This window comes from Triplophysa rosa, linkage group LG7, assembly GCF_024868665.1.
Source record: "Triplophysa rosa linkage group LG7, Trosa_1v2, whole genome shotgun sequence".
Classification (NCBI taxonomy): Eukaryota; Metazoa; Chordata; class Actinopteri; order Cypriniformes; family Nemacheilidae; genus Triplophysa; species Triplophysa rosa.
In genome coordinates, this window is record NC_079896.1 from 14,566,891 (window position 1) to 14,594,366 (window position 27,476).

Below are 27,476 nucleotides of genomic sequence, written 5' to 3' on the forward strand. Positions count from 1 at the left end.
GGGAAGTTAACGAGAAATCACTTAGTACTCCTACATGCAACAAGATGTGCTGTACAGATGCAGGTGTATTGCTAAAAATCACTATGAAATGTGGGTCAAAACCAAAAATGTAATTTTATCAAAATGTTTATAGATCCAAAAGATCTGAAATGTTTGTTACTATTATACTGTAGCTACATCTGATTGTCACCAGAGAGCTCACTGAGTTCACATTTGTGACCCAGTCTGTGAAAACCCAGATAAAGTAATTTTTTAGAGATTTACTGTTTTCACAGGAAGGGTCACATTTTATTTTTTTCACCACCGCTTCTATAGGATACATGAGCCTCTCTTAAACAGCTGGAGCTGTAACCCGCAGGTGTTTTTAATATCAGGCTAATTAAACAATCAGAAAACAAGGGGAAACAATTGCCACAAATGCAGTAACAATTACCATGCCTGCACTAAGACGTTAGCTAACCACATTTTCAGTGTTCCAAGACTCTCCAGACTTTAATAAACCATCCAATAAAGGGTATTTAAAACATCATTAACAAGAATGATTGGTAAAAACGACACAATCAGTAAGATAAAAGTTTCAGGGATAGGCAACGTTGGTGCCGCTGTCCTGCATGTCATTTTCAAGTAATCTTAAAGACTTCTGTTAGATTTTTGAGGCAGGTTTGATTAGAGTTGGAGCTAAAACATACAGGACGCACTCCAGGGTCGACATTGCCTATCCCTGAGTTAGACAGATATTTATGGATAAAACTATTGCCATGTCTCCATTAAGAGAAGAAAAAAACCAAGAACAATTTAAGAATTTTGACTATACTGATTTTTAGAGTGGAGGGCTGGAAATAGAAATGAATACAGAGGTGGCCAAATCTTGGAAGAATAGGGTCTTTTGTTTGTTTTCTGTTTTAGTTTTTGCCTGACATTCAATAAATGAACAAAAGAAAAAGTTGTGTCATTAGATCTTATGTAAGGCTCAGCATTTGACGTCATTGATTAGTTGGAAATATTTGGTACACTGGCAGTGATTTGGGACAGTTTGTTTAAAGGAGTAGTTCACCTTCAAAATGAAAATTCTGTCATCATTTACTCACCCTCTTGTCATGTCAAACCCGTATGACTTTCTTTCTTCTGCAGAACTCAAAAGAATATATTTTGAAGAATGTTGTTAACAGCCCCCCATTCACTTGCATTGGTTACAATAGAAGTGAACGGGGGGCTGTGCTGTTCTGTTACCAACATTTTTCAAAATATCTTCTTTTGTGTTCTGCAAAAGAAAGAAAGTCATTAAGGTTTGAAATGACAAGAGGGTGAGTAAATGATGACAGAATGTTCATTTTGAATGTGAACTACTCCTGTAAAATGATGCGAATATGAACTTCTCTATTATAGCGCAACACATGTTGCAATAACAGTCTGGCTAAAACCTAAAACCAGGTGCTGCTTTTTCCAATCACCCGTGTTTATAAAGTGAGTTAATAACTCTGTAACCTCACATTCAAACAACAAGAACAATATTATGACACTGCTTATTACTTAAAAGTGGAGACACTGTTTTCAAATCTGCTATAAATTTAGCTTGAGAGGTATGTTTTACAGTTTTAAGAAGTGTTGGAGTATGTGACACATTACACATGCATTAAGTAAGGGATAATGTACAGGCAGCCGGTTGTTATCGCAGAAATAAGCCCCGACAGTGTAATCAGGACCTGACGCGAAGCGGAACAAAAAGGACAATTGCATTACTATTTGTGTATGGAATACTCATTTGTTAAGATGTGTTGATATGTTCTGCAGGTCATGCCTTGACAAAACCTTTGTGCACATTGGTTGGTTTAATATACTGCAAAAGAAAATGTATGGTCATTTTCTCCTTTTTATATGGTGTGCAGGTACCAATAGATTTTTAACTTCTCCTGCACATAGTTCTGTCACGGTCCTGCCTTCTTGTTCATGATTTTCTAGTCGTGTGGCAGGATCGTGACAGGTCCCTTAGGTTTTATGTGAGAAAGCCATGGGGTGTTTATCTTTTGACACTCCATGTGTTTTCTCGTGTCTTGTCATTGGCCCCGCCCCTCTCGTTTCCTGTATTGCTTCCCTGCCCTGTCTTATGTTCTTCACCTGCCCTCGTTAATTATCCCTTGTTTGTCTCCCCTATATATTACCCTAGTGTTTCATTGTCCTGTGCTCTTGCGTTGTATGTACTGTGTACATGTACCCTGTCCTTTGTGCCATGTCTTGGTTGACATTGCATCATGTTACTGCCTGTGACATTTAATCAAGTTGAGTTTAGTCAGTGTCAGTGTAAGTGTTTGTCTAGTGTTGTTTTAATTAGTTTTCGTTCCTGTGTAGTCTGTGATTATTTATCCCTTTGTCATTGTTATTTTACCCCCTCGTGGGTCTTTGTTTTTGTATTTTTGTCAAATAAATCTTTGTTTCTTGTTAACCCCTTAATTGCTGCCTGCGCTTGGGTTCTTCCCTGCAATTTCGTGACAAGTTCTCCACACCAAGCAACATATGTTCACAATGTGGGAGAAAATCCCCCAAAAATACATCTCAATAATGCACACATGAGCATATACAGGATCAATACGCCCCAACTCAAGGGTGGAAAAAAATGGTATAGCTCATTTATGTAACTAATAAATAGATAATAATAAATAAAACTATTTTTTGGTTCCCATAGAACCATTCAGCTTAAAAGAATAATTTATTTTTACCTAGTCTAAAGAACATTTAGTGAAACAGAAATGTTCTGTGGATGGTAAAAGTTCATGGCAAATACATCCATGTTTTTTAATATCTTATCTCAATGAAACAATCTTATTTCGGTTGTATGTGCTTCTAAATCTTTCAGACTGAATAATGAGAACTTACAATTAATAAATTAAATTCAGGTGTTGTGAATGGTAAACAAATGTGCCTCCCGGTGAATACACTGCTTTTATGTGTAACAAAAACTAGGTCAATTTTAAAACGTGAATGCAAAGAATTCGAGAAAGCTATTCTGTGTTAATACATTTTTGCACTGACATTCAGATACATTAGATCATGTGATCTTTATGCTTGCTTTTACCTGGTACTGTATGTACTTTTTACAGACCCACCTTCTGCTCCCAGGATACACTCTTGAAAATAAAGGTGCTTAAAAGGTTCTTGACAACGATGCCATAGAAGAACCATTTTTGGTTCCACAAAGAACCATCTCTTTCTAACTTTTTTTAATCTAAAGAACCTTTTTTCACCACAAAGAACCTTTGAAATGGTTCTTCAGATGTTAAAGGTTCTTTATGGAAACAAAAGGTTCATCTATGGCATCGAAGAACACATGTGTCCTAAGACAGCAACCAGAAAACTGTCTGTATTTAGAAAGAAACTAAGAGGAAAGATGATGAGAGAAACAGAAAGGCAGAGTGGGGTGAAATGGAAGACCGTTCAAAAGTCTCTTTCTGCAGGATGCTTTCTACTTTGCCAGTAGACAGATGCACCCAGACAGAAGAGGAGGAGAGACTGAGATGACGGAACGTTCTGTGCAGAGAAGGGCTCCCGCGAGGATCCTCTTGCCAGGCATGATGTGAAAAGTCTGGTTACGGTCCTTGGCGTGATGGAGACCAGGGATAACTCATCCTGCAGTCTTCTTGACACTGTCTGCTTTCTGCATGTCACTCTAGCCATTTACGTCGATGAACCAGTTAGTGTGCATGTGTTTGTTTGGCAGTTTGGAGTTTATCTCGCAGACCGACAGGAGTAGGTGCTTCTTCGCCTAAACGACCACTAGAGGGCATCTTGCCTCCACTGCTAACATGAATGTTTGAGCAAACGTCGAGTACAACTTTGTACAGACAAAATGAGCAAAATTGTCCATTTAAAACAAACTATATAGGTATCTTTGAAGATTACGTTTATTTAGTGTGAAATCTGATATTTTCTTTAACTCTGATGCAAAATTCACATCTAAATTTGACCAGTCTCACCTTCAACCAATCATTTGCTTTGAAATGAAATTTTGTCATCACATACCTTTGTTAATCACTGACTTTACTCTGTTTAAGACTAAACAAAATAAATTCATTAAGAAAACATACAACTGACCTTATTTATAGAATATATCAAAAATCCAAATCTAATTTGCGATTTAGCAGAGAACTTGGGGTTATTTATAGCTGATGGAAAGCTTTAAATGACACCTTTGCTTACAATGATGCAAATTTGGCTCAACAATAATGCCACAATTCTGAAGTGAACATCCTAATGTGTGTGGGTTAGAGCAGTATATGTGCCCTGATAGGGTGAGGCATCCATATTTGACAGACCTGCACTGCAACATTCTGCACAAGGCCTTACAGCAGAGACCCTGTGGTTGTATCGAATGAAAAACTACATGCTCTTCTCAACCACTCTCTGTCTCTTCCCTAGAAGGATGTGATTGTGGAGGACAGGGGAGAGTTTGAGCACTAATTATGTTTTATGGTGTCCGATTCCCCCTCTCTGGTGAGTTCCTGTTTACATCCCAACAGCTGGACAATGTCCAGGCTGTGTATGTTTTGTGTGTGTACATGTGTGGAGAACACAGCTTGAACACATTTGTTGTTCTCTCAAGGCTAATATTCAACTCACATAATGCAACACAATTAAACTGTTCCCCCGAGAAGATGATGTGTTAAGACTGACATAACACTCATCATTATACTGCCAGACACTGGCATCAAGCCACGCTCACACACATTTGCTCCACACTCAAATACACATGCACAATAAGGTCAGATGTGTAATTATGCATTCACACACATTAAAAACTGTTTCTTCAGTTCTAGATATAGTGTAAATGATGAGTTAAGCACACTCTGTACATTTATGCATTTGGCAGATGCTTTTACATTGCATTATACTATACATGTGTTTCTAAGTATGTGCAATCCCCTGGCATCAAACCCACGACTTTGGCGATACTAGCGCCATGCTCTAACCACTGAGCTACAGGAAAGCTACAGTGTCATGCTCATCTTTTTTTTCCCAGAACCAGTGCAGTAAAATTGATGTTTACATTACATTCTAACATGATACAGAATGAGAAACATAATTACCAAATTATTGTAATCATTTAGATAGAAATACTGTCTCTCCTCTAGTAAAATGGGCAGAGTAGTAACTGACACACAAGAGACTCTTACAGAGTGTATTTAATAAAATGTGTTGGTCAGTGTTTGTCTGCAACATACATTCTAACATGATACAGAATGAGGAACATAATTACCAAATTATTGTAATCATTTAGATAGAAATACTGTCTCTCCTCTAGTAAAATGGGCAGAGTAGTAACTGACACACAAGAGACTCTTACAGAGTGTATTTAATAAAATGTGTTGGTTAGTGTTTGTCTGCAACATACATTCTAACATGATACAGAATGAGGAACATAATTACCAAATTATTGTAATCATTTAGATAGAAATACTGTCTCTCCTCCAGTAAAATGGGTAGAGTAGTAACTGACACACAAGAGACTCTTACAGAGTGTATTTAATAAAATGTGTTGGTCAGTGTTTGTCTGCAACATACTCACCAAGCAGATTCTATTAACTGTAGCGACCTCTGGTGGTCATAATAGCAAAAGGGTTTACCCACAGTCCATCTCACTCTTTCCCCCATGTTTGAGGACAACGTGTGTGACCCGTGACCTGTTTGTGCTTTTGATAATGCAGCAGCTTGCATGTTGGCAAGTCCCCACAAAGGTACTGAAATAAACCTATGTGTGTAATTTTACCCCATGCCAAATGTACATTTTAGTCATTTGCTGTATATTCAGTATTAACACATGCATGTGTGCAGCTGATTTTACAGGATGTTGCCTTGTTTATCTTTAGAAACTGTTTCTTCTTTGCATGAGACAACCACTCAAGAATCATATGTGCTGCTGTCTCTTTAAAGACAGCAAAATACATCAACTAACAAGGGGAGGTCCGTTTTTATAGTTGGTGATACATTTACATTTAGTCATTTAGCAGACGCTTTTATCCAAAGCGACTTACAGAGAGTTAGATACAGTGCCTTGCAAAAGTATTCATCCCCCTTCATTTTATTCACATTTTGTTATGCTGCTGCCTTATCTTAAACTACTTTAAATTATTTTTGTTTACATTAATCTACACTCCATGCACAATAATGTCAAAACAAAAAACTGATTTTTGACTTAGAACTTTGCAAATTTATTAAAAATAAAACAAGTACATTGCATAAGTATTCATACCCTTAACTCAGTAGTTGGTTAAAGCACCTTTACAGACTCAAATCTTTTTGGGTATCTGCATTTGGCAATTTTCTGCCATGCTTCTCCTCAGATCCTCTCAAACTCTGTCAGGTTGGATGGAGATCATCAGTAGACAGAAATTTGCAGGTTTATATAGAGATGTTCACTTGGGTTCAAGCCCAAGCAGCAGCACGTTTTTGCATATTTTCATGTGTCTTCACTGAGCAAAGGCTGGCCACTGAGCAGAGTCTGGCCACTCTGCAATAAAGCACAGATTGGTGGAGTGTTGCAGTGATGTTTGTCCTTCTGCAAGTTTCTCCCATCTCCATCATGGAGCTCAACCAGAGTGATCATCAGCTTCTTGGTCACCGCTCTAACCAAGACCCTTCTCCATCGATGGCTCAGTTTGGACAGGAGGTCAGCTCAAGTAAGAGATCTGGTGGTTCCAAACCTCTTTCATTAAGGATTAATGGAGGCAACATGCTTCTGTGAACCTTCTATACAGCAGATTTGAAAAGCAATACAGCAGATTGCCGGAAAAACAAGCTTCTGTCACGACCTCGGAGTGGAAAAACCCAGATGCAGGCAGGTGGTGGTGATGAAGGGGTTAACACAACAGACTTTATTTAAACAAAGAAACAAAACAAAAGACCCACAATGGGGTAACGAAGACAGGACTAAATATAAAAACAGAAACAAAAATACTTCCCTCGAGGGGGCAAAAACAGCAGGACAAAATAACAAGAACTAAACACGACCAAACGTCAAAACTTCAAAACACAAGGCTTAGACTGGATGAGACAAGGAGCACAAGGTACACGTACACGTACACGTACACGTACACGTACACGTACACGTACACGTACACGTACACGTACAGGTACATACACACACAATCCACGAGCACAGGACAAAGAAACATGAGGGCATTAAATAGGGAAGACAAACGAAGGATAACGACACAGGGCAGGTGAGGGTAATCAAAAACAGCCGGAAAACAATACAGGAAACGAGAGGGGCGGGGCCAATGACGAGACACTGGAGAGAACGCATATTATTGTCAAAAGGACAATAATATGTTTCTCTCCACACATAACCAAAGACTTTGTCATGGCTCTGCCTCAGGACCATGAAATCCAAGACTAGGTGAGGCAGAACCATGACAGCTTCTGGTTCACACGCATTTGAGAGATGATGGAAGCTATACATCAACAAAATATACATACTGTCAATATGGATATTTCTCTTAAACAAACGCATTGATTCGCTTCAAAAGACCTTTGTTAAGACCACAGAGCCGTGACGAGCAGATCTTTGATCAAGGGATGCACTTTTTGGAGCTTCAAAAAGTCAACACCCATTCACTCCCATTCTACCGCTTGGAAGTAAGAGGATACAAGGTATTATAACTCAGACTGTATTATTCTTCAAGAAGAAAACCATATTCAGTTAGGATGCCTTGAGGGTGAGTAAAACATGGGGAAATTTTGATTTGGTAGTAAAGTATCCCTTTAAAAAGACAAGTTACCTGGAGTTGTTTCATTTTTAAAATATTAGTCAACACAACACGATTGCATGAAATTAATTGAGTCAACTGTTACATGTAAGTTGAATTAACTCAAAATTTTAAGGCAACCAGGTAACTTATTATTATTATTATTATTATTTCGAAAAAAAAGGAGACAACCACTAAATGCTTACCAGAAGACTAGGAGATAGACTATGATTCTTTTTTACTAACATGCAGTTACTTTTTATCACTTGCCATTAAAGTAATTCAGTTTTCTTGCATTGCTTAAATCTGTTTACAGCAACTGATATTTACTGAAACTGTTTATTACATTTATCACTATTAAAAAAAGCTAAAAAAAACCCAATGATTTAATTGTTGCATTTTTACTTTTAAATGTTAAAAGATTTTATGGGGTTAAAAGAAATAGATGGTCAAATAAGCGAATCATAGTAAAATACAGCACAGACTGCCAAATAAAAAAAGTCTCATACATCATTACAGATTTTTAAGGCATGGATTCCCTAGGATACCCTAATCTCAGAGCAAAACATACATCTGCACAGACATATGATGCATAGACATTTGCTTTAATTATGTTTCTCTTTGAAACGTGTTGTTTCACAACAGTTTCGCCTCGAACTGTCAAAGATAGTGATGAACAAATCTCCAGCCTAACAGCTTTCTGCTTAAACCCTGCCATCTACCAAAGGACTCAATTATTTGACGGGGCCCCAAAACAAACATTTCAGCCGGAGGTCTTTTTTATTGACAGTGCTTCTGTAGCTTTGGCGCAAATCCACCACTTTCTTTTATTCTTTTGTAATAATACATTAAGTGGAAAACAGCAGTGGGTCATTGGCAATTCTCTTTCAAGAATGATCTGTGGAGGCGCAACATGGTTTATTACAATAATGAGCATGAACAATGGACAATAGAACACAATTTTTTGTCTTTTGAAGAGAAAAAGAATCAGTACTATATAAAGCTCCTCTTTTTATTCTTCCTCAGATATTCAGTGAAATGAAAACAAGCATTACTCAAACATCCATCTCTGCTTCTTTGCTCATATCTCAAGTGTGCAGAACTAATCAGTGTTTGCTTCTTGCAAGGTCTATCCATTTCTGATGAACATTGTTCAAGCCCCCCCCAAACAAAAGCGACATCAAAGCCTATGCCTTGTGCTCAAAAGCAGCTTTGGCATTGTAATCTATTTCAAATCCAGCTGTCTTAAAACTTGTTTACACAAAGATCAACTACAAAACTTCGTGGGAAGACATCACTACCTCTCTGGTATAAATAATTTAACTGGTGTTATAACCTTAAACTCTCTGTTTTGCCATAATTGCTTTGCTAATAATGTTCACAAAGAGTAGCACAAAGAATATAAACTACAATGCTGCTGAGTTTACACGCACGCAATACTCAATTTAAAGAGGTAGCAAAAACCCATGGCAGGGAAAGTTTTCAAATTTAGAGAACACTTTCAAACAAGGAATTGAGACTATGCAGAATGGGAAAACGAGTGATTATGAGCAAAAAAGATGAATCCAATAAAGGCACTCAACACTCCACTAATAAATAAACAAAAACTCCAGGAAGTTAAGTGAAGTTTAATTCCATTCCACAGTGACACTACAAACAACTCACAGACTAAAAAGGAGAAGAAAGAATGAGAAAGCAAACAAGACCACTAATCATTTTGGTTATTTGTGAGAAAATATGATTGTTTTATTACTATTAGACGAAACAGTTATAAATAATAAATGCTCCAATTTAAATGATACCATCTGATACACCACACACAAGACAAATTGCTAGTTACTTTAACAATATTCTTTGTAAAAACATCTAATATTTGCATAATGTCTCAAGTGACTATTAAGAATCTGAGTTCTTGTTATCCATAACACACGAGATGTTCTGCCACCTTGTGGCTTTGTCATCTTCTACAAGGATGAGATTTCATCAGAATTAAAATGCTTTTGTAGTTCACATGCATTTATATTTGTTTTTAACCAACTAACACCGCAGATTACATTTTTCATTTAAAAATAAAAAGATATATACTGTACATTTGTGGTGCGTAACATATTCCATCGACTTTCTGATGATTTTATAGCGATCAGTTCCTGAAAGGCATAAGACATTATTTAACAATGTGCTCCCACAAAGCAATATTTAAAATCCATCGGATGTTGTGTTATACACCACCAGGTACAGTACATAAAATCTCTTGCTTGTCAGATTTTGAGCGAGTAGAATGGTAATAATCTGAGTGACCTTGGAATGATGGGCAAAGCGAGTGAAAGAATGTCTTTCATTACAGCGTTTAGGTGTGAGTGTCTCAGAGCTGTCTGTGAAACAGGATGGATGAAACGCAGTGTGCCGTCTGTTCTAACCTGCTTTAAAGACAAACCACCTCTGGTGAAATGATGAACTCTCTAATCCTTTGTATTCATTCTTTTGCCCCCAGATTTAAACGGGAGCACCATCTCGTTTTCTGCCTGTTAACAGGCAGCAGTATAATAATGTAGTTTCCTATGATGTTCCGACACCATTGCTCCAGGCTCAAGCTTAGTCGGCAGCGTACAGGATCAAGAAAAAATGTGAGCCAGTGAAACTGGAATAAAAATGGCCCATTGTACCCCAAGGTAGGGAACGAGAACAACTAACGTGAGACACAAACAGTATAATAAATTATTCTGTGCTCATGTTCCAGCAGACCAAAATCAAACTTTTGAACGTTCGCTTGGCAGGAATTACTTCATGCTCTGAAAACAGAGGACTAATGTTCATTTTGATATTTCCTCATGTGTATACAATACGTTATCCAGACTGACTCACCGTTCCACCTGCTCATAAATCTTTAATATTATTCCTTTATTTTTCAATAATGATAAGCATGGTGTAAACTTTTATTAAAAAAGAGTAAACAGATTTGTGGCACAAGTGAATAGTGTTTATTCTTCTTTTTTACCTTAAGTGATTTAGCTTATGACAAAAGTAGATGGAATATGAAAAGACTACATGAAGAATAAGCATGTAGTGTTATCACTACGTATGTATGAAATGTACTACTATTACTACTCGTGGTATATGAAACAAACAATGGTCGCTGATTTCAAACAATTCCCTGTGCCTGTGGCAATAATGGTACTATCTGAAATTGCAATAATGTTTAATAAGTATGGTTACTCCAGAAATAAATAACTATAATCACTTTCTGACAACATAATTAACATTACAGTCAATAATCATATCAACCACATCATTAGGTGTGCATGTCCACCTTTTCCACCATCTTTTTTCTGCCTTTTCAGAACCCCAGCATTAACTTCACCTAAGAAGAACTCACCCCTCTGTCTGTGGAATAATCCATATCCCGAACGGGGGATCTATTTCATGTCACACACTCGCCAATCTTTATAAAAATCGAATACACTGTTTCTTTGCGCAAAATAATACGACGTTATATTTTCAATGTATCTTTAAGGGGATTTAAGCATTTCCATTGATTTGAGTACATCATGCGATTTGTAAAAGCACAGACCGAACGTCCCTTCTGGAGTTATAGTTCAACCTGCAGAATTTTAGGCAAAATGGCGACAATGTAACGAATGGAGGGCGAAAAAGGACTATAATCAAGTAACATTACAAACTTGCTCGTTGTTATAATTTCGTGATATGGGAAGGTAGGTTTAAAGCTTACAAATGTCTTCCCTTGCCGGATGTGCGTTTTACCGTATTGAAAGCTGAGAGCGTGACGGGTACAGTGCGTTGACTCCTTGCATGGGCATGGGAGTATATATATATGCTACGCGGGCTTGTGCCAACACCGTGACAGTCACGGTACCAGCTACTGCCAGCATGTTACCGTTCTGTTGTCATAGGTTGCTTCGTATTGCACTGGTGAAAAAGTTGTAAGCTCTTCTGCCACCTGAACGCACTTGCGAGGTTTCTTATTCCCCCCTCCCCGATAAGCACTTTATATGCAGTTTTACAAGACGGGTGTCAAAATCGACCCCTAGCTGTGTCAGTCAGTGGATGAGACGAATCCTTTTGGAATGTCAGGTTTGAGTTTATGTCGCTGGCTTGACACTTTGAGAGCGCAAATGCGCTCGTCTTGAATGCGCCCAGCGCGACCTTGATTGTACAGAATTTGGGAGTCAACGCGTTTCTGCACCGCAACATGTTTTGCACTCCGCAAGGCAACACACAGTCGATCATGTTTTCTTGTAGAATGCTCAAAGAGTAGGCCCTAAGCAAGATTATTGAAGGCAGCCTGTAAATAAGAAAGAATGTTATCGAATAGAATTAAAGGATTCAAATAGCTCGTCCAATACAAGCTATTCTTGTCTTACGATGTTATCATTACATTCAGCAGCTTTAGTAGGTAGTACACAAACTCTGTTACGACAACTTTGATTACCCAAGTATAATTCTGTTAGAATGTTCTTTTTCTTGCCCTATACAGTATGTCACCATTGCCATCCAACATACTTGTCATCTTATAGAATTACTGTTGAAAAGTCCGGTTTATTTTGTTCGTTTTAATATTTAGAACAAAACGATAGTAAATATAGAGAGAAATTTTGCATGTTTGGAAGCGTAACCCATGATGTTGTTTTAATGCAAAAGTGTGACTGAGTGTTACAAAATATGTCCTTTGTTTTTATATGCTTTATATACCCTTGCCATACATATGATGCTTTGCAATTGTTTGTTTTTCTCAAATATAAGTATAGGTATAACCGCAAAGTCTCCATCTTGATTATGATTAAACTTGTCATTGATGCTTTATTACCATAGACACTGGATAAAATGAGTCCCCAGCAACACAAGGACATTTACTTTTTTAAATTAGAATGCTATGTTTTGTTTGTGATCATGGACGTGAAGCGCTATTTTTATTTTAGTTGTTCAGACTTCTGTTGATTTGCCAGTAATTTACTCTAGATTGAATTACTTAAAACAACAGCAAAGCTGTAAATTTTACAGTGTAGTCATAATAACATCCAATACCCATAACAGAATTCACAGAACAAAACTGACAGTTAATTCAGAGGCCGTGACTGAGAACTGCTTCAGTATGTGTGCATGTTCACTGTAATATAATGTAGACATATGTCTTAAGAGCGATTCATGGAAAATAATCAGATTAACGAACATAATAGAGGAAGGTCAAAACAGAAGGAACAGGGCTCAGTATGTAAACAAATCCTGTGAAGCAGGCTTTCATAGGATGACTGCGTAAATGAAATAGTCTGAGCCAATTTTACACAAATTGATTATGTTTCACTCTGCAAGGTCAAATATTTGCACTGAGGCGCATTTCTGGAATGTGCAGAATGATAAAAATCGGTCCCGTCTTCCTTGTTTTTTTCCTGTGCTTCCAGTTCGCAGTGTTCTAAATGAACACACAGGGGACTGTTTTAATAGAGGTACGCTGGCCTGAATTAGCAAGCCAGCACTACTGCAGCTGGAGTGAAGAGATATTTCAGTAAGCTGTTGATCTAACCAGAACATTGAGACCTGTATAAATCTATTAGAAGAAGAGGCAGAGAGAGAGAGATATAGAGAGAGATAGAGAGAGGCCTATGTATCTTGTGCTTTGACTATTAACTTCTCATTCTACTTCTGTTAACCTTTCCTTAAAGGCAGTAGATTCATCAGTATATTAGAATGTAATGTGCGCTGTTGTTTATGTTTACCTGATGTTTGAAAACTTTTAAAAGATACTTGGAAAATACAGTTTCCACATTTCTTGAATATGTCTTTTAAAAAGTTAGATAGCTGAAAGAAGTTATTATGCTGTAGCCTGGTAGGGTTTATGATTATACAGTGAGGGAAATAAGTATTTGATCCCCTGCTGATTTTGTAAGTTTGCCTACTTACAAACAAATGAAGGGTCTATAATTTTTATGGTGGGTTTATTTTAACTGATAGACACAGAATATTAAAAAAAATCAGGGGAAAAAAATGTTATATAAAGGTTATAAATTGATTTGCATTTCAGTCAGTGAAATAAGTATTTGATCCCCTACCAACTAGCAAGAATTCTAGCTCCACAGATTGGTTATGTGCCTATATGGACCACAGATTAGTCCTGTCACTTTAAGAAAGTACTCCTAAATCAGCTTGTTATGTATATAAAAGATGCCTGCCAACAGAATCTGTATCTTCCAGTTCAACCTCTCCAACACCATGGTCCAGACCAAATAGGTTTTAAAGGATGTCAGCGACAAGATTGGAGACCTGCACAAACCTTGCATAGGCTACAGACAGAAGCTTGGTGAGAAGGAGACAACTGTTGGTGTGATTATTTGGAAATAGAAGATATACAAAATAACTATCAAATGCCCTTGTTCTGGAGCTCCCTGCAATATTTCCCCAATGGGGTAAAGATGATCATGAGAAATGTTAAAGATCAGCCCAGAACTACACGGAAGAAGCCTGTTAATGATTTCAAGACAGTTGGGAACACAGTTAGCAAGCAAAACATTGGTAACACATTGGTAACACGCTATGCCACAGTAGACTGAAATCCTGAAGCACCCGCAAGGTCCTCCTGCCCAAGAAGGCCCGCCTGGCTCGTCTTAAGTTTGACAATGAACATAAAAATGATTCAGAAAAGGCTTTGGCGAAAGTGCTGGCACTGCTGTGAGACCAAAATGGACTCCTGTGTTTGGAGGGAGAGAAATGCTGACTATGAGCCCAAGAACATCATGTCTACAGAGAAGCACAGTGTTGGAAACATTCTGCTTTAGGGCTTTTTCTCTGCTACAGGTATACAGGATGACTTCACCGCATTGAGGGGCTGAGGGACGGGCCCATGTACCGTAAAATCTTGGACGAGAACCTCCTCCCCTTAACTAGGTCACTGAAGATGGGTCATGGATGAGCCTTTAACATGACAAAGACGCAAAACATATTGCCAAGACAACCAAATAGTGGCTTAAGGAGAAGCACATTAAATGTCCTAGCCAGTCTCTAGACCCTAGTCCTATAGAACCTCTGTGAAGGAGGCTAAAACTCCAATTTGCTGAACGACAGCCAAGAACCCTTAAAGATTGACAGAGGAGTGGACTAAATGTATCCGGACACATGTGCAAACCTGGTGACCAACTATCAGAAATGTCTGACCTCTGTGCTTGCCAACAAGGGTTTCTCCACAAAGTACAAAGTTATGTTTTGCTTGGGGATCAAATACTTATTTCACTGACTGAAATGCAAATCAATTTATAACCTTTATATAACATTTTTTTCCCCTGATTTTTTTAAATATTCTGTGTCTATCAGTTAAAATAAACCCACCATAAAAATTATAGACCCTTCATTTGTTTGTAAGTAGGCAAACTTACAAAATCAGCAGGGGATCAAATACTTATTTCCCTCACTGTAGATGTATATACGATTAGGCATGGAATAATAGTGCCCTTTTTAACTGCCATTCCTGATCAAATTAAATAAAACCGAACCATTTTATTCATACTCCACAATATAATTGAGAGTAATGGCCAGCAAAAACACCTGTTTATTTGGTCCACTCATTTTCAGCCCTGCACGAGAATATAAAATATTTAGGAGGAAAGAAAAACATGCACAGCAAGCCTGAAAAACATAAATCACAGTAAATGCAATTTTCTCGTGATATTGTAATTGTGATTCTTAGCAGTTTAATAATTAGATTTTACTTGGATGTTTTAAACTGTGTTAGAACTTTCTGTGAGCTACACATTTTATTCTTTATATATCATGTTTACAATGGTTTCTGAATAATTTATCACTGTTAACTGCGCTTTCAAGGGGCGAAACAATTGAACGTCAACAGCTATTTCATTGTAAGATTGTGCTGATGGACAATGAGTTTGCTGTTGTTTGAGTAATAGAAGACGGTTATGCGTTTGTGAGAAACATAAACTATTCCCTATACAGTGAATGCTAAATTGACCACTATATGGGGAAGAAGTGAATGAAAAGTGATTTCGGACACTGATGTAATATATCCTGTGTCTGACAGTACTGTCGAAGACATTCGTCATAACGCTTAAGTTCATTTTCAACTTATTTGTCATGTTTATTGTATTAATTTATAATAAAGAGAACAACACAACTAACTGTTTGCCACGTTTATTCTATTACGTTTATTACGTTTAATAAAATGATTTAAAATATTTAAAGAAAAACACCACTGTATATAACATTCATTTAATCAGTTTATTCTCAAAAAGTAGAAAACAACTGTCAACCAGAATAAACACAACACAAGTGTAGGCCTATAAATGTGCATTCATGGTATTAAAGCAACAATATGGAAGAATTTTGTTATGAAATATCCAGAAATCACTTGCACAATGTGATATATTTCATGCAGTTTGGCCTCGGTGACATCAGAACGAAACCCAATGACCCCAAAAACACACCCACAGCAGGAGAGAAAGAGAGGGATCCAGTGGACCTGAAACACACCAGAGTATGTATGAGTATATATATATATTATATATGTATATACAGTATCTCACAGAAGTGAGTACACCCCTCACATTTTTGTAAATTTTATTATATCTTTTCATGTGACAACACTGAAGAAATTAAACTTTGCTACAATGTAAAGTAGTGAGTGTACAGCTTGTATAACAGTGTTAATTTGCTGTCCCCTCGAAACACACAGCCATTAATGTCTAAACCGCTGGCAACAAAAGTGAGTACACCCCTAAGTGAAAATGTCAAAATTGGGCCCAAAAAGCAATTTTCCCTCCCCTGTGTCATTTGATTTTTTAGTGTTACAAGGTCTCATGTGTGAATGGTGAGCAGGTGTGTTAAATTTGGTGTTATCGCTCTCACTCTCTCATACTGGTCACTGGAAGTTCAACATGGCACCTCATGGCAAAGAACTCTATGAGGATCTGAAAAAAAGAATTGTTGCTCTACATAAAGATGGCTTAGGCTATAAGATGATTGCCAAGACCCTGAAACTGAGCTGCAGCACGTTGGCCAAGACCATACAGCAGTTTAACAGGACAGGTTCCACTCAGAACAGGCCTCGCCATGGTCGACCAAAGAAGTTGAGTGCACGTGCACAGCGTCATATACAGAGGTTGTCTTTGAGAAATAGACTTATGAGTGCTGCCAGCATTGCTGCAGAGGCTGAAGGGGTGGGGGGTCAGCCTGTCAGTGCTCAGACCATACGCCGCACACTGCATCAAATTGGTCTGCATGGCTGTCATCCCCAAAGGAAGCCTCTTCTAAAGATGATGTACAAGAAAGCCTGCAAACAATTTGCTGAAGACAAGCAGACTAAGGACATGGATTACTGGAACCATGTCCTGTGGTCTGATGAGACCAAGATAAACTTATTTGGTTCAGATGGTGTCAAGTGTGTGTGGTGACAACCAAGGTGAGGAGTACAAAGACAAGTGTGTCTTGCCTACAGTCAAGCATGGTGGTGGGAGTGTCATGGTCTGGGGCTGCATGAGTGCTGCCGGCACTGGGGAGCTACAGTTCATTGAGGGAACCATGAATGCCAACATGTACTGTGACATACTGAAGCAGAGCACGATCCCCTCCCTTCGGAGACTGGGCCACAGGGCAGTATTCCAACATGATAATGACCCCAAAAGAAGCTGAGGGTAAAGGTGATGGACTGGCCAAGCATGTCTCCAGACCTAAACCCTATTGAGCATCTGTGGGGCATCCTCAAACAGAAGGTGGAGGAGCGCAAGGTCTCTAACATCCACCAGCTCAGTGATGTCGACATGGAGGAGTGGAAGAGGACTCCAGTGGCAACCTGTGAAGCTCTGGTGAACTCCATGCCCAAGAGGGTTAAGGCAGTGCTGGAAAATAATGGTGGCCACATAAAATATTGACACTTTGGGCCCAATTTGGACATTTTCACTTAGGGTTGTACTCACTTTTGTTGCCAGCGGTTTAGACATTAATGGCTGTGTGTTGAGTTATTTTGAGGGGACAGCAAATTTACACTGTTATACAAGCTGTACACTCACTACTTTACATTGTAGCAAAGTGTAATTTCTTCAGTGTTGTCACATGAAAAGATATAATAAAATATTTACAAAAATGTGAGGGGTGTACTCACTTCTGTGAGATACTGTATATATATTTATATATATTAGGGCTGTGTATTGGCAAGTGCCTTCCGATACGATACATATCACAATAGATGGGTCACGATACAATATATTGCTATGTATTTCGATACGATACACATTCGCGATATATTGCAATACTTTAAATAGAAAATGTAAACAGTAGAGCTAGAAATACAACATGCTGTGCACCACCTTGGGTTTTCTGTAAGGATAAGTGTAAAAACATCCCTTACCTGCGATACATGGACCTTTAGATCAGAGGTTTGGGTTCTCAAACTGTGGCACAGGGAAATAAGGTGGGTCACGCAAGTCACTTGGCTGTTGTGGTGCATTACAGTTAAAACAATGAACATGGGCAGTATAAAACCTCTGGTTCATCCGTGCTGTAAATGTGCTGGTTCACATCCGTGAAAGCACAATAAATGTCATTGTTCATTTTCTTAATAAACTTTTTGTCTAATGCACTCAGTGTTGGGCAAGTTACTCTGGAAATGTAATTAAATGACTGATTACTCCTTTTAAAAGTAATCAAGTTACTGGTCTGATTACTTTATTTCAAAAGTAATTAGTTACATTAATCATTACATTACTATCCCCCACCCCTCAAAAACACAAAATAACCTCTTTAGCCTTCTCAAGACTAAACTTTATTGGGAAGTGCATACTCTACTCTATCTCGTCTTTAATTATTTTAATACATTCTTTCTGCTTATTCCATACTAAAGCCTGCCATAAATAATAATAATAATTAAACTCTGTGATATTTTAACTTAAAACATTTTTTCATATGTTAAAGGGAACCCGGTGTATAGAGAGATGTATGGCTTAATGCGTTGTAATAGCCTTACACTACTAGCATTTGTCGTTAGAAACACATCAAATATTTTCAGCTCTTAAAAAAACCCTAAATGTAATACTCATTTTAACCTAAGGAGGCCGCCATGTTCTTTTTCGATGACGTAAACTGGTTGCACGCACAGCTAGGCAGCCAAACTAAACACCGACACACTAATCAGTTCTTCAGTAAATATAAGGTTCTGTAGGATAATATATATATATATATATATGTAGCAGAGTGAATCACTTGTGCCTATGTTGTCAGGTGATTTCACTCGCTTTAATTATCAGACTCTCGACCTTGGTAGCACATAAGGCGGAGAGCTGTCCACACGGACGTGTGCCATGGTTCATACCGCCCCTCGGTGACGTCATCTGTGGTCGCCGAAGGTATTGCTCGTTTGTAGCCTTCTGTTTCGTGTTTGGAGTGAAAGGAGAAATAATTTTTTATTATTGCAGTATGCCGTCTATTGTCGGCTGGATGCTGGCTTCCCGTTCCCCCTGTTAGGCTCTTGTTATACTGCTGTTATAGGAGTCAAGGTCAATGCTCCCTGCTGCTGACCAACTTTATGGAGATGCAGATTTCATTTTCCAACAGGACTTGGCACCTGCACACAGTGCCAAAGCTACCAGTAACTGGTTTAAGGACCATGGTATCCCTGTTCTTAATTGGCCAGTAAACTCGCCTGACCTTAACCCCATAGAAAATCTATGGGGTATTGTGAAGAGGAAGATGCGATATGCCAGACCCAACAATGCAGAAGAGCTGAAGGCCACTATCAGAGCAACCTGGCCTCTCATAACACCTGAGCAGTGCCACAGACTGATCGACTCCATGCCACGCCGCATTGCTGCAGTAATTCAGGCAAAAGGAGCCCCAACTAAGTATTGAGTGCTGTACATGCTCATACTTTTCATGTTCATACTTTTCAGTTGGCCAAGATTTCTAAAAATCCTTTCTTTGTATTGGTCTTAAGTAATATTCTAATTTTCTGAGATACTGAATTTGGGATTTTCATTAGTTGTCAGTTATAATCATCAAATTAAAAGAAATAAACATTTGAAATATATCAGTCTGTGTGTAATGAATGAATATAATATACAAGTTTCACTTTTTGAATGGAATTAGTGAAATAAATCAACTTTTTGATGATATTCTAATTATATGACCAGCACCTGTATATATATATATATATATATATATATATATAGTGTGTGTGTAACAATGTTCACAGCAAGGAAGAAGGAGGAGGGAACCGGCGAACGTTGAACAACAAAACTTTAATAATAATAAACAAACAACAAAAGAAAGTAAAATGCCGGCAGCTCCCTCACGGTCGACTGCCGGTCACACATAATAAAACAAACGTAAAGTCCAGGCCTGGTTCTCTCTCGTCCTTTACTGTTGTCGCTCCTCCTTTTATATAATGCTAAAAGAAGAAAGAAAGAAAATAAAGACGCTATTTGGTGTATTTTCCTACATTTTAATATTGTTTGTCAGAAACAACACAAACATGCATATTAATAACCAAAATCATTTCAAATTTATCATATGTGACCCTGGACAACAAAACCAGTCTTATGGGTCAATTTTTCGAAATTGAGATTTTTACATAATCTGAAAGATGAATAAATAAGACTTCTATAGATGTATGAGTTGTTAGAATAGGACAATATCTGGGTGAGATACAACCGTTTAAAACTCAGGAATCTGAGAGGCAAAAAAATCAAATATTGAGAAAATCGCCTTTGAAGTTGTTAATCAGGGGCACTGTGGCAGGCCATCCACTCACAAAAATAAAGTTTTTATATATTTAAGGTAGGAAATTTACAAAATATCTTCATGGAACATGATCTTTCTTAATATCCTAATGATTTTTGACATAAAAGAAAAATCGATAATTTTGACCCACACAATGTATTTTTGTCTTTTACTAAAAATGTTCCCCTGCTACTTAAGACTGGTTTTGTGATCCAGGGTCACATATACACAATGTTTTAGCCATTATACAATGCATTTTATCCAGATTTTGACTTTTTGATGTTGATTTATCAGCATCAGTAGCCTAACGTTATTGTCTCCCTCGGTCATTAGCTGACGGGGGCTAATATTCACGTGTGCTCTAATACAGAATAAATAACCAAACAGCAAGCATTATTATTGTGTTTATCAGTATATTCTCATAATGTATAAAGTATACGATTATGGTGGATGCTGATGTCTTAAATAGTCTTAAATGTCTCAAAGGCGGTAGTTTAAAGCTATGATTTAAGCACGCTCACCTTGAACAGACGTCTAATACTGAACGCGTTCTTCTTTTATGGCTGGCAGGCTGGCTTGTGTCAAGAGGACATACCGCCACCTACTGTCCCTGTGTGTTTGTATATCTGATCTTATGTTTTACGTGTCATATTTTACTGTTATATATGGAAAACGTCTCGGTTACGGTGTAACCTCGGTTCCCTGATGGAGGGAACGAGACTTGTGTCGAACCGACAGAATGGGGTTCGTCTTGAGAACCAATCGCTTCCGACTATCTTAGAAAAGGCCAATGAAAATTGGCGAATGAAATTTGCATGCCGGACTCCCCCCCGGATTCCGGGTATAAAAGGGAGACGGCGTGCTCATTCATTCACCTTTGTTCTGAGGAGCCTAGCATCCTCCCGACGCTGGTGGCGCACGTGTTGTGGCAAGAGGACACAACGTCTCGTTCCCTCCATCAGGGAACCGAGGTTACATCCGTAACCAGACGTTCCCTTTCTGTCGGTCTCTCGACGTTGTGTCGAACCGACAGAATGGGGTTCCTATGGAAAACGCCATAACACGGTGCCCTGTCACAATCTCACGAGCGACGGTGACTGGCCTGGGCGGTCAGCCGTGAACACGCTACGCGAAATTGTAACCTCCAGTGGAGAGGTAGGGGGTCCCAGAGCTTTCAAAGATGGGAAGGCCCCTACCCGGCCGTCACAGGGGGCCTTGTTTCTCTAAATGCGAGAAGCCGCCCGGACACGTAAGGCCACTGGGTAAGCGCTACTTCCTCAAGTGGGGGATGCGCTACAGAGCCACTTCCTACCGCAGGGAGGGAATTAGTGGAGAACCAACATGGTCTCACCATCAGGGAGAACTCATGGGAAGAAAGTGCGGACTGAAGTAAACCGCAGGTGGAGGTCCACCTGGGGAGGTCATGGGTTACCAAGGTGGGAACCAGCATGAGGATACATCAGACGGAACCGCCCTGCGGGGGGTTGCAACGTCTGGAGCACTAGGTCCGGTTAGAGCTATGTTGCGAGATAACTCAGTGTACCCGGCCTAAGGGGCAGGGCTGCTCTGCCCAGCCCGCCCCAGGAGGGTGCTTATAGTGATGGATGGAGTGCCTGTTCTTACCCAGGGGGAAAGAAGGGAGGCAGTTAGTACGCTGCCCCCAGGAGAGGGGGAAGGGTCTGTCACAGGCGTACACCCTACCGGTCGCCGGTCTTGCCTGATGCCCGCAAACTCGAGCTGACCGGTTTTACGCGGAGGCTGTAGGACCTCGCGAAGGTGATGGGTGTAGCCCAACCNATATACACAATGTTTTAGCCATTATACAATGCATTTTATCCAGATTTTGACTTTTTGATGTTGATTTATCAGCATCAGTAGCCTAACGTTATTGTCTCCCTCGGTCATTAGCTGACGGGGGCTAATATTCACGTGTGCTCTAATACAGAATAAATAACCAAACCGCAAGCATTATTATTGTGTTTATCAGTATATTCTCATAATGTATAAAGTATACGATTATGGTGGATGCTGATGTCTTAAATAGTCTTAAATGTCTCAAAGGCGGTAGTTTAGTTTAAAGCTATGATTTAAGCACGCTCACCTTGAACAGACGTCTAATTACTGAACGCGTTCTTCTTTTATGGCTGGCAGGCTGGCTTGTGTCAAGAGACATACCGCCACCTACTGTCCCTGTGTGTTTGTATATCTGATCTTATGTTTTACGTGTCATATTTTACTGTTATATATGGAAAACGTCTCGGTTACGTTTGTAACCTCGGTTCCCTGATGGTGGAAGGCGAGAGTAGACATTGTGTCGAACCGACAGATGGGGTTCGTCCTTGAGAACCAATCGCTTCCGACTTCTTAGAAAAGGCCAATGAAAATTGGCGAATGAAATTTGCATGCCGGACTCCCCCCCGGATATCCGGGTATAAAAGGGAGACGGCGTGCTCATTCATTCACCTGTAGTTCTGAGGAGCCTAGATCCTCTCCGACTGCTGCGTGGCGCACGTGTTGTGGCAAGAGGACACAACGTCTCGTTCCCTCCATCAGGGAACCGAGGTTACATCCGTAACCGAGACGTTCCCTTTCTGTCGGTCTCTCGAGTTGTGTCGAACCGACAGATGGGGTTCCTATGGAAAACGCCATAACACTGTGCCCTGTCACAATCTCTAGCGAAGCGACGGTGACTGGCCTGGGCGATGTCAGCCGTGACGCTACGCGAAATTGTAACCTACCAGTGGGTAGGTAGGGGGTCCCAGAGCTTTCTGAAAGATGGGAAGGCCCCTACCTTCGGCCTCACAGGCGGGGCCTTGTTTCTCTAACAGCGAGAAGCCGCCCGGAACCGTAAGGCCACTGGGTAAGCGCTACTTCCTCAAGTGGGGGATGCGCTACAGAGCCACTTCCTACCGCAGGGAGGAGAATAGTGGAGATACCAACATGGTCTCACCGATAGGGAGAACTCATGGGAAGAAAGTGCGGACTGAAGGAGTTAACCCGAGGTGGAGGTCCACCTGGAGGTCATGGGTTACCAAGGTGGGAACCAGCATGAGGATACATCAGACGGAACCGCCCTGCTGGGGGGTTGCAACGTCTGGTAGCACTAGGTCCGGTTAGAGCTATGTTGCGAATAACTCAGTGTACCCGGCCTAAGGGGCAGGGCTGCTCTGCCCAGCCCGCCCACAGGAGGTGCTTACTAGTGATGGATGGAGTGCCTGTTCTTCACCCATGGGGGAAGAAGGGAGGCTAGTTAGTACGCTGACCCCCTTAGGAGAAAGGGGGGGAAGGTACTGTCACAGGCGTACACCCTACCGGTCGCCGGTCTTGCCTGATGCCCGCAAGACTCGAGCTGACGGTTTTACGCGGAGGCTGTAGGACCTCGCGAAGGTGATGGGTGTAGCCCAACCCGCAGCTCTGCAGATGTCTGCCAGAGAGGCGCCTCGAGCCAGTGCCCATGAGGAGGTGTCTCCGTTGGAGACTCTCACCAGTGGGCGTAGGCGATCTTGGATGGTACGCCATCGACGGCACCATGATCCAGTGCGTCAATCTCTGTTTGAGACAGCCCTCCCTGCTGATCTCCAAAACAGACAAAGAGCTGCTCAGAGCTCTGGGCTCTGCGTGCGGTCCAAGCAGAGGCGCAATGCGCGTACTGGACACAACACGGATGAGGTTGGGTCTTCCTCCCCGGTGGGGAGCGCCTGTAAGTTCACCACCTGGTGTCTCGGGGGAGTGGTGGGAACTTTGGGCACGTAGCCGGGCCGGGGTCTCAGATAGCGTGAGAATACCGGGCCCGAGTTCTAGGCAATCTGTGGACACGGAGAATGCTTGTAGGTCCGCTACCCTCTTGAGCGTCCTCCCGAGAGCCGTCTTCATCGAAGTGAGAAAGAGCGGCATCTCCGAGGGGCTCCAGGACCGCATCAAGGTCGTAAGAGGGTACGGAGCGCGGGTGAGGTGGTACCTTCCCGCGCCCCTTAGGAACCAAATGATCAGGTTGTGCTGTCCTAGAGACTACCAGCAACTGGTCGTGATGAGCGGCAACAGCGGCTACATACACGTTCAGTGTGGAAGGGGAGAGATTATTCTCGAGTCTCTGGAGAGGACCGCATCCACTTGATCAAGCAACTCCGCGGGTCTTCTCTCGAGAAGAGCACCAGGATGAGAAGAGGCACCACTAGGCGTATCGTCCCTAGTGGCCAGGGCCCTAGCCTGAGTAGTGGTCTAACCGCCGCGGGGTTGGCACTCAGGATCTCCTCGTCCGTCCGCCAGACATGGAGGCCAGGTTGCCCGTGATGCCTAACGTGCCCTTCCCCTGGGAAGCAGTCCCTCAGGGGAATCGGCCAGGGGGGAGCTGTCGTCAAGAGCATTAGCTCCGAGAACCAAGTCCGGTTGGGCCAGTATGGCGCAACTAGTACACTTGATGCTCCTCTTCCCTGACCTTGCACAGGGTCTGTGCAATGAGGCTCACTGGGGGAAGGCGTACTTCCGCTTGTCCCACGGCCAGCTGTGCGCTAGAGCCTCCGTGCCGAGGCAGGGAGTACCTTAGCGGCAATGGGTGGTGTCCAGGGAGGCGAAGGGGTCTACCTGAGCCCGCCCGACTGTCCCCAATGAGCTGGCTACGCGGGGGTGGAGTCGCCACTCTCCGCGAGGCGTCAACTGACGAGAGAGCACATCGGCTGTCTGGTTCAGGTCACCTGGGATATGTGTGGCCCTGCGGACTCCACAGGAGGAGGCGTCGGGCGAGTCGTGTTAGCTGCCATAAGCGAACGCCACCCTGGCGGTTAAAAACGCTACGGCATTGTGCAGTCCGACCGGACCAGCACGTGCTTTTCTGCACGAGAGGTTGTAACCCCTTCAGTGCGGGTAGCACATCCAACAACTCTAGGCAATTGAATGCCTGCGCAGGCGGGGGCCCGTCCATCGCCCTGACACTGCGTGCCCGTTGCACACGGCACCCCAACCCTGCAGGGAGGCGTCGTGCCCTGACGCGTCTCGCCTGCCCGAGAGGGACCCCCGTCCGTAAAAAGGTCATTGAAGACCAAGGGGTTAGGGTGCGTCGGCAGAAAAGCGTAATCACCATCCGCCTGCTGCCGGTGTGCCACGCTCTCCAGGGAACTCGACTCTGTAGCCAGTGTTGGAGCGGTCTCATGTGCATCAACCTGAGGGGTATCACCACCGTCGAGGATGCCATGTACCCAGGAGCCTCCTCCCGCTGACTGCTTGAAAAATTCCAGGCAGTCAACACTGACTGAGCGCGAATCGCGCTGTAATGGAGACAGAGTTGAGTTCCATACCAAAAAAGAGTATGCTCTGCACAGAGGAGAGCTTGCTCCTTTTCGGTTGACCTGTGGTCCCAATCGATCTAGGTGCCGAAGCACTAGGTCCCTGTGTGTACATAACAGATCTCACGAGTGTGTCAAATGAGCCAGTCGTCGAGATAGTTTAGTACCCGCACACCTCTCTCCCTGAGGGGAGTGAGGGCGGCTTCCACGATCTTCGTGAAGACTCGTGGGGACAGGGACAGACCGAAGGGGAGGACTCTGTACTAATATGCCTGACCCTCGAAAGCGAACCGTAGGAACGGGCGATGACGAGGGAGAAGAGACATGAGAGTAAGCGTCCTTCAGGTCGATTGCCATGAATCCATCTTGACATCTGACAGATGCCAGGATGCGCTTCTGCGTGAGCATCCTGAACGGCAGCTTGAGTAGGTGCCTGTTCAGGGTACGCAGATCTAGCGACCCCCGCTCTTTTGGGGACGATGAAGTACGGGCTGTAAAACCCGTTGAACATCTCGGCTAGAGGGACGAGCACGATCGCTTCCTCACCAGAGGGGTGGCGACCTCGGCCCGAAGCACGGGGCATCCTTGCCTCTGCTGAGGTTAAGAGGATGCCCCGAAACTTGGGCGGGCGTCCGGGGAGTGGATCGCGTAGCCGAGACGGACCGTATTCCGTAGTCACCGTGACGGTTTGGGAAGCTCTTGTCAGGCTCCCAGGGACCGACAGGGAGGCTAGGGGTACGTTCTGCTTCATCGACCTCCCGGGGGTGGTTCGATGGCTGGCAGTACGGATCCCTCGCCGTGGGGGGGACCCCCGGGGAGGAGATCGGCTCTGCAGTTTTACCTGTCTGGCGAAGATGTAGCACAACGCACCATCGAATGAGAGTGCTTAGGCTGTGATTATCCTGACATTGGGTCTTGCGCAACGTCGAGTTGCCGAACACCGTCGTGTAGAGGGTGAGAGCGGCTGTGATAATACCCAGACGATGATGTGGCACAAAGCACCGTCGATTGAGAGTGCTTAGGCTGCTGATTATCCTCGACATTGGGTCTCGCCGTGACGCAACGTCGAGTTGCCGAACACCGTCGTGTAGAGGGTGAGAGCGGCTGTGATAATACCCAGACGATGATGTGGCACAAAGCACCGTCGATTGAGAGTGCTTAGGCTGCTGATTATCCTCGACATTGGGTCTCGCCGTGACGCAACGTCGAGTTGCCGAACACCGTCGTGTAGAGGGTGAGAGCGGCTGTGATAATCCCCAGAGAGGGAGAAAACTTTTAGAAAGGTATTCTCGAACTCCCTGGGGTCTTCCCATGAGGGCCGCATTGGCTTTCGCCGCGGCTGCTGATGGGGTGGTGGTCTCCTCTTCGATGTCTCGAAGAGGACCAGGGCTGCTGGGAAGCAGACGGTGCACGGGATCTCGGCGGCCAGAGGGCGGTCGAGTCGCGGCTGGGGAGGACATACGTGATATCCTCTGTCTGCTCCCTAACTGTCGAACTCGACAGTATCACCAAACAGCCCCCCCTTGCGAGATGGGTGCATCGAGAAAGCGGACTTTCTCAGGTTACTCACCTGTGCAAGGTTCAGCCAGAGGTGTCTCTCCTGGACCACAAGTGTGGACATCGCCCGACCCAGGGCCCGCGCGATCACCTTGTTCGCCCGAGAGCGAGGTCGGTGAAGCCGCGGAGTTCCTGCATAAGCGCTGGGTCGGTCTTACCCTCGTGGAGCTCTCTCCGC

At 42.2% G+C, this 27,476-nt stretch overlaps 1 protein-coding gene across 10 annotated transcripts in view; it reads left to right on the forward strand.

Moving 5' to 3' along the window:
* Positions 1 to 10,840: 10,840 nt before the first annotated feature.
* The window catches only part of znf644b (zinc finger protein 644b), a 65,703-nt gene continuing 49,067 nt past the window's right edge, over positions 10,841 to 27,476 (forward strand). For 3 of the 10 annotated variants that reach the window (XM_057337346.1, XM_057337348.1, XM_057337350.1), the window contains exon 1: positions 10,853 to 11,446. The gene's annotated coding sequence lies outside the window, so the exon portion shown is untranslated. Of the gene's footprint in view, positions 11,447 to 16,128; positions 16,228 to 27,476 lie in introns of all 10 variants that reach the window. The other 7 variants (XM_057337351.1, XM_057337353.1, XM_057337354.1 and 4 more) reach the window with 5 other exon arrangements.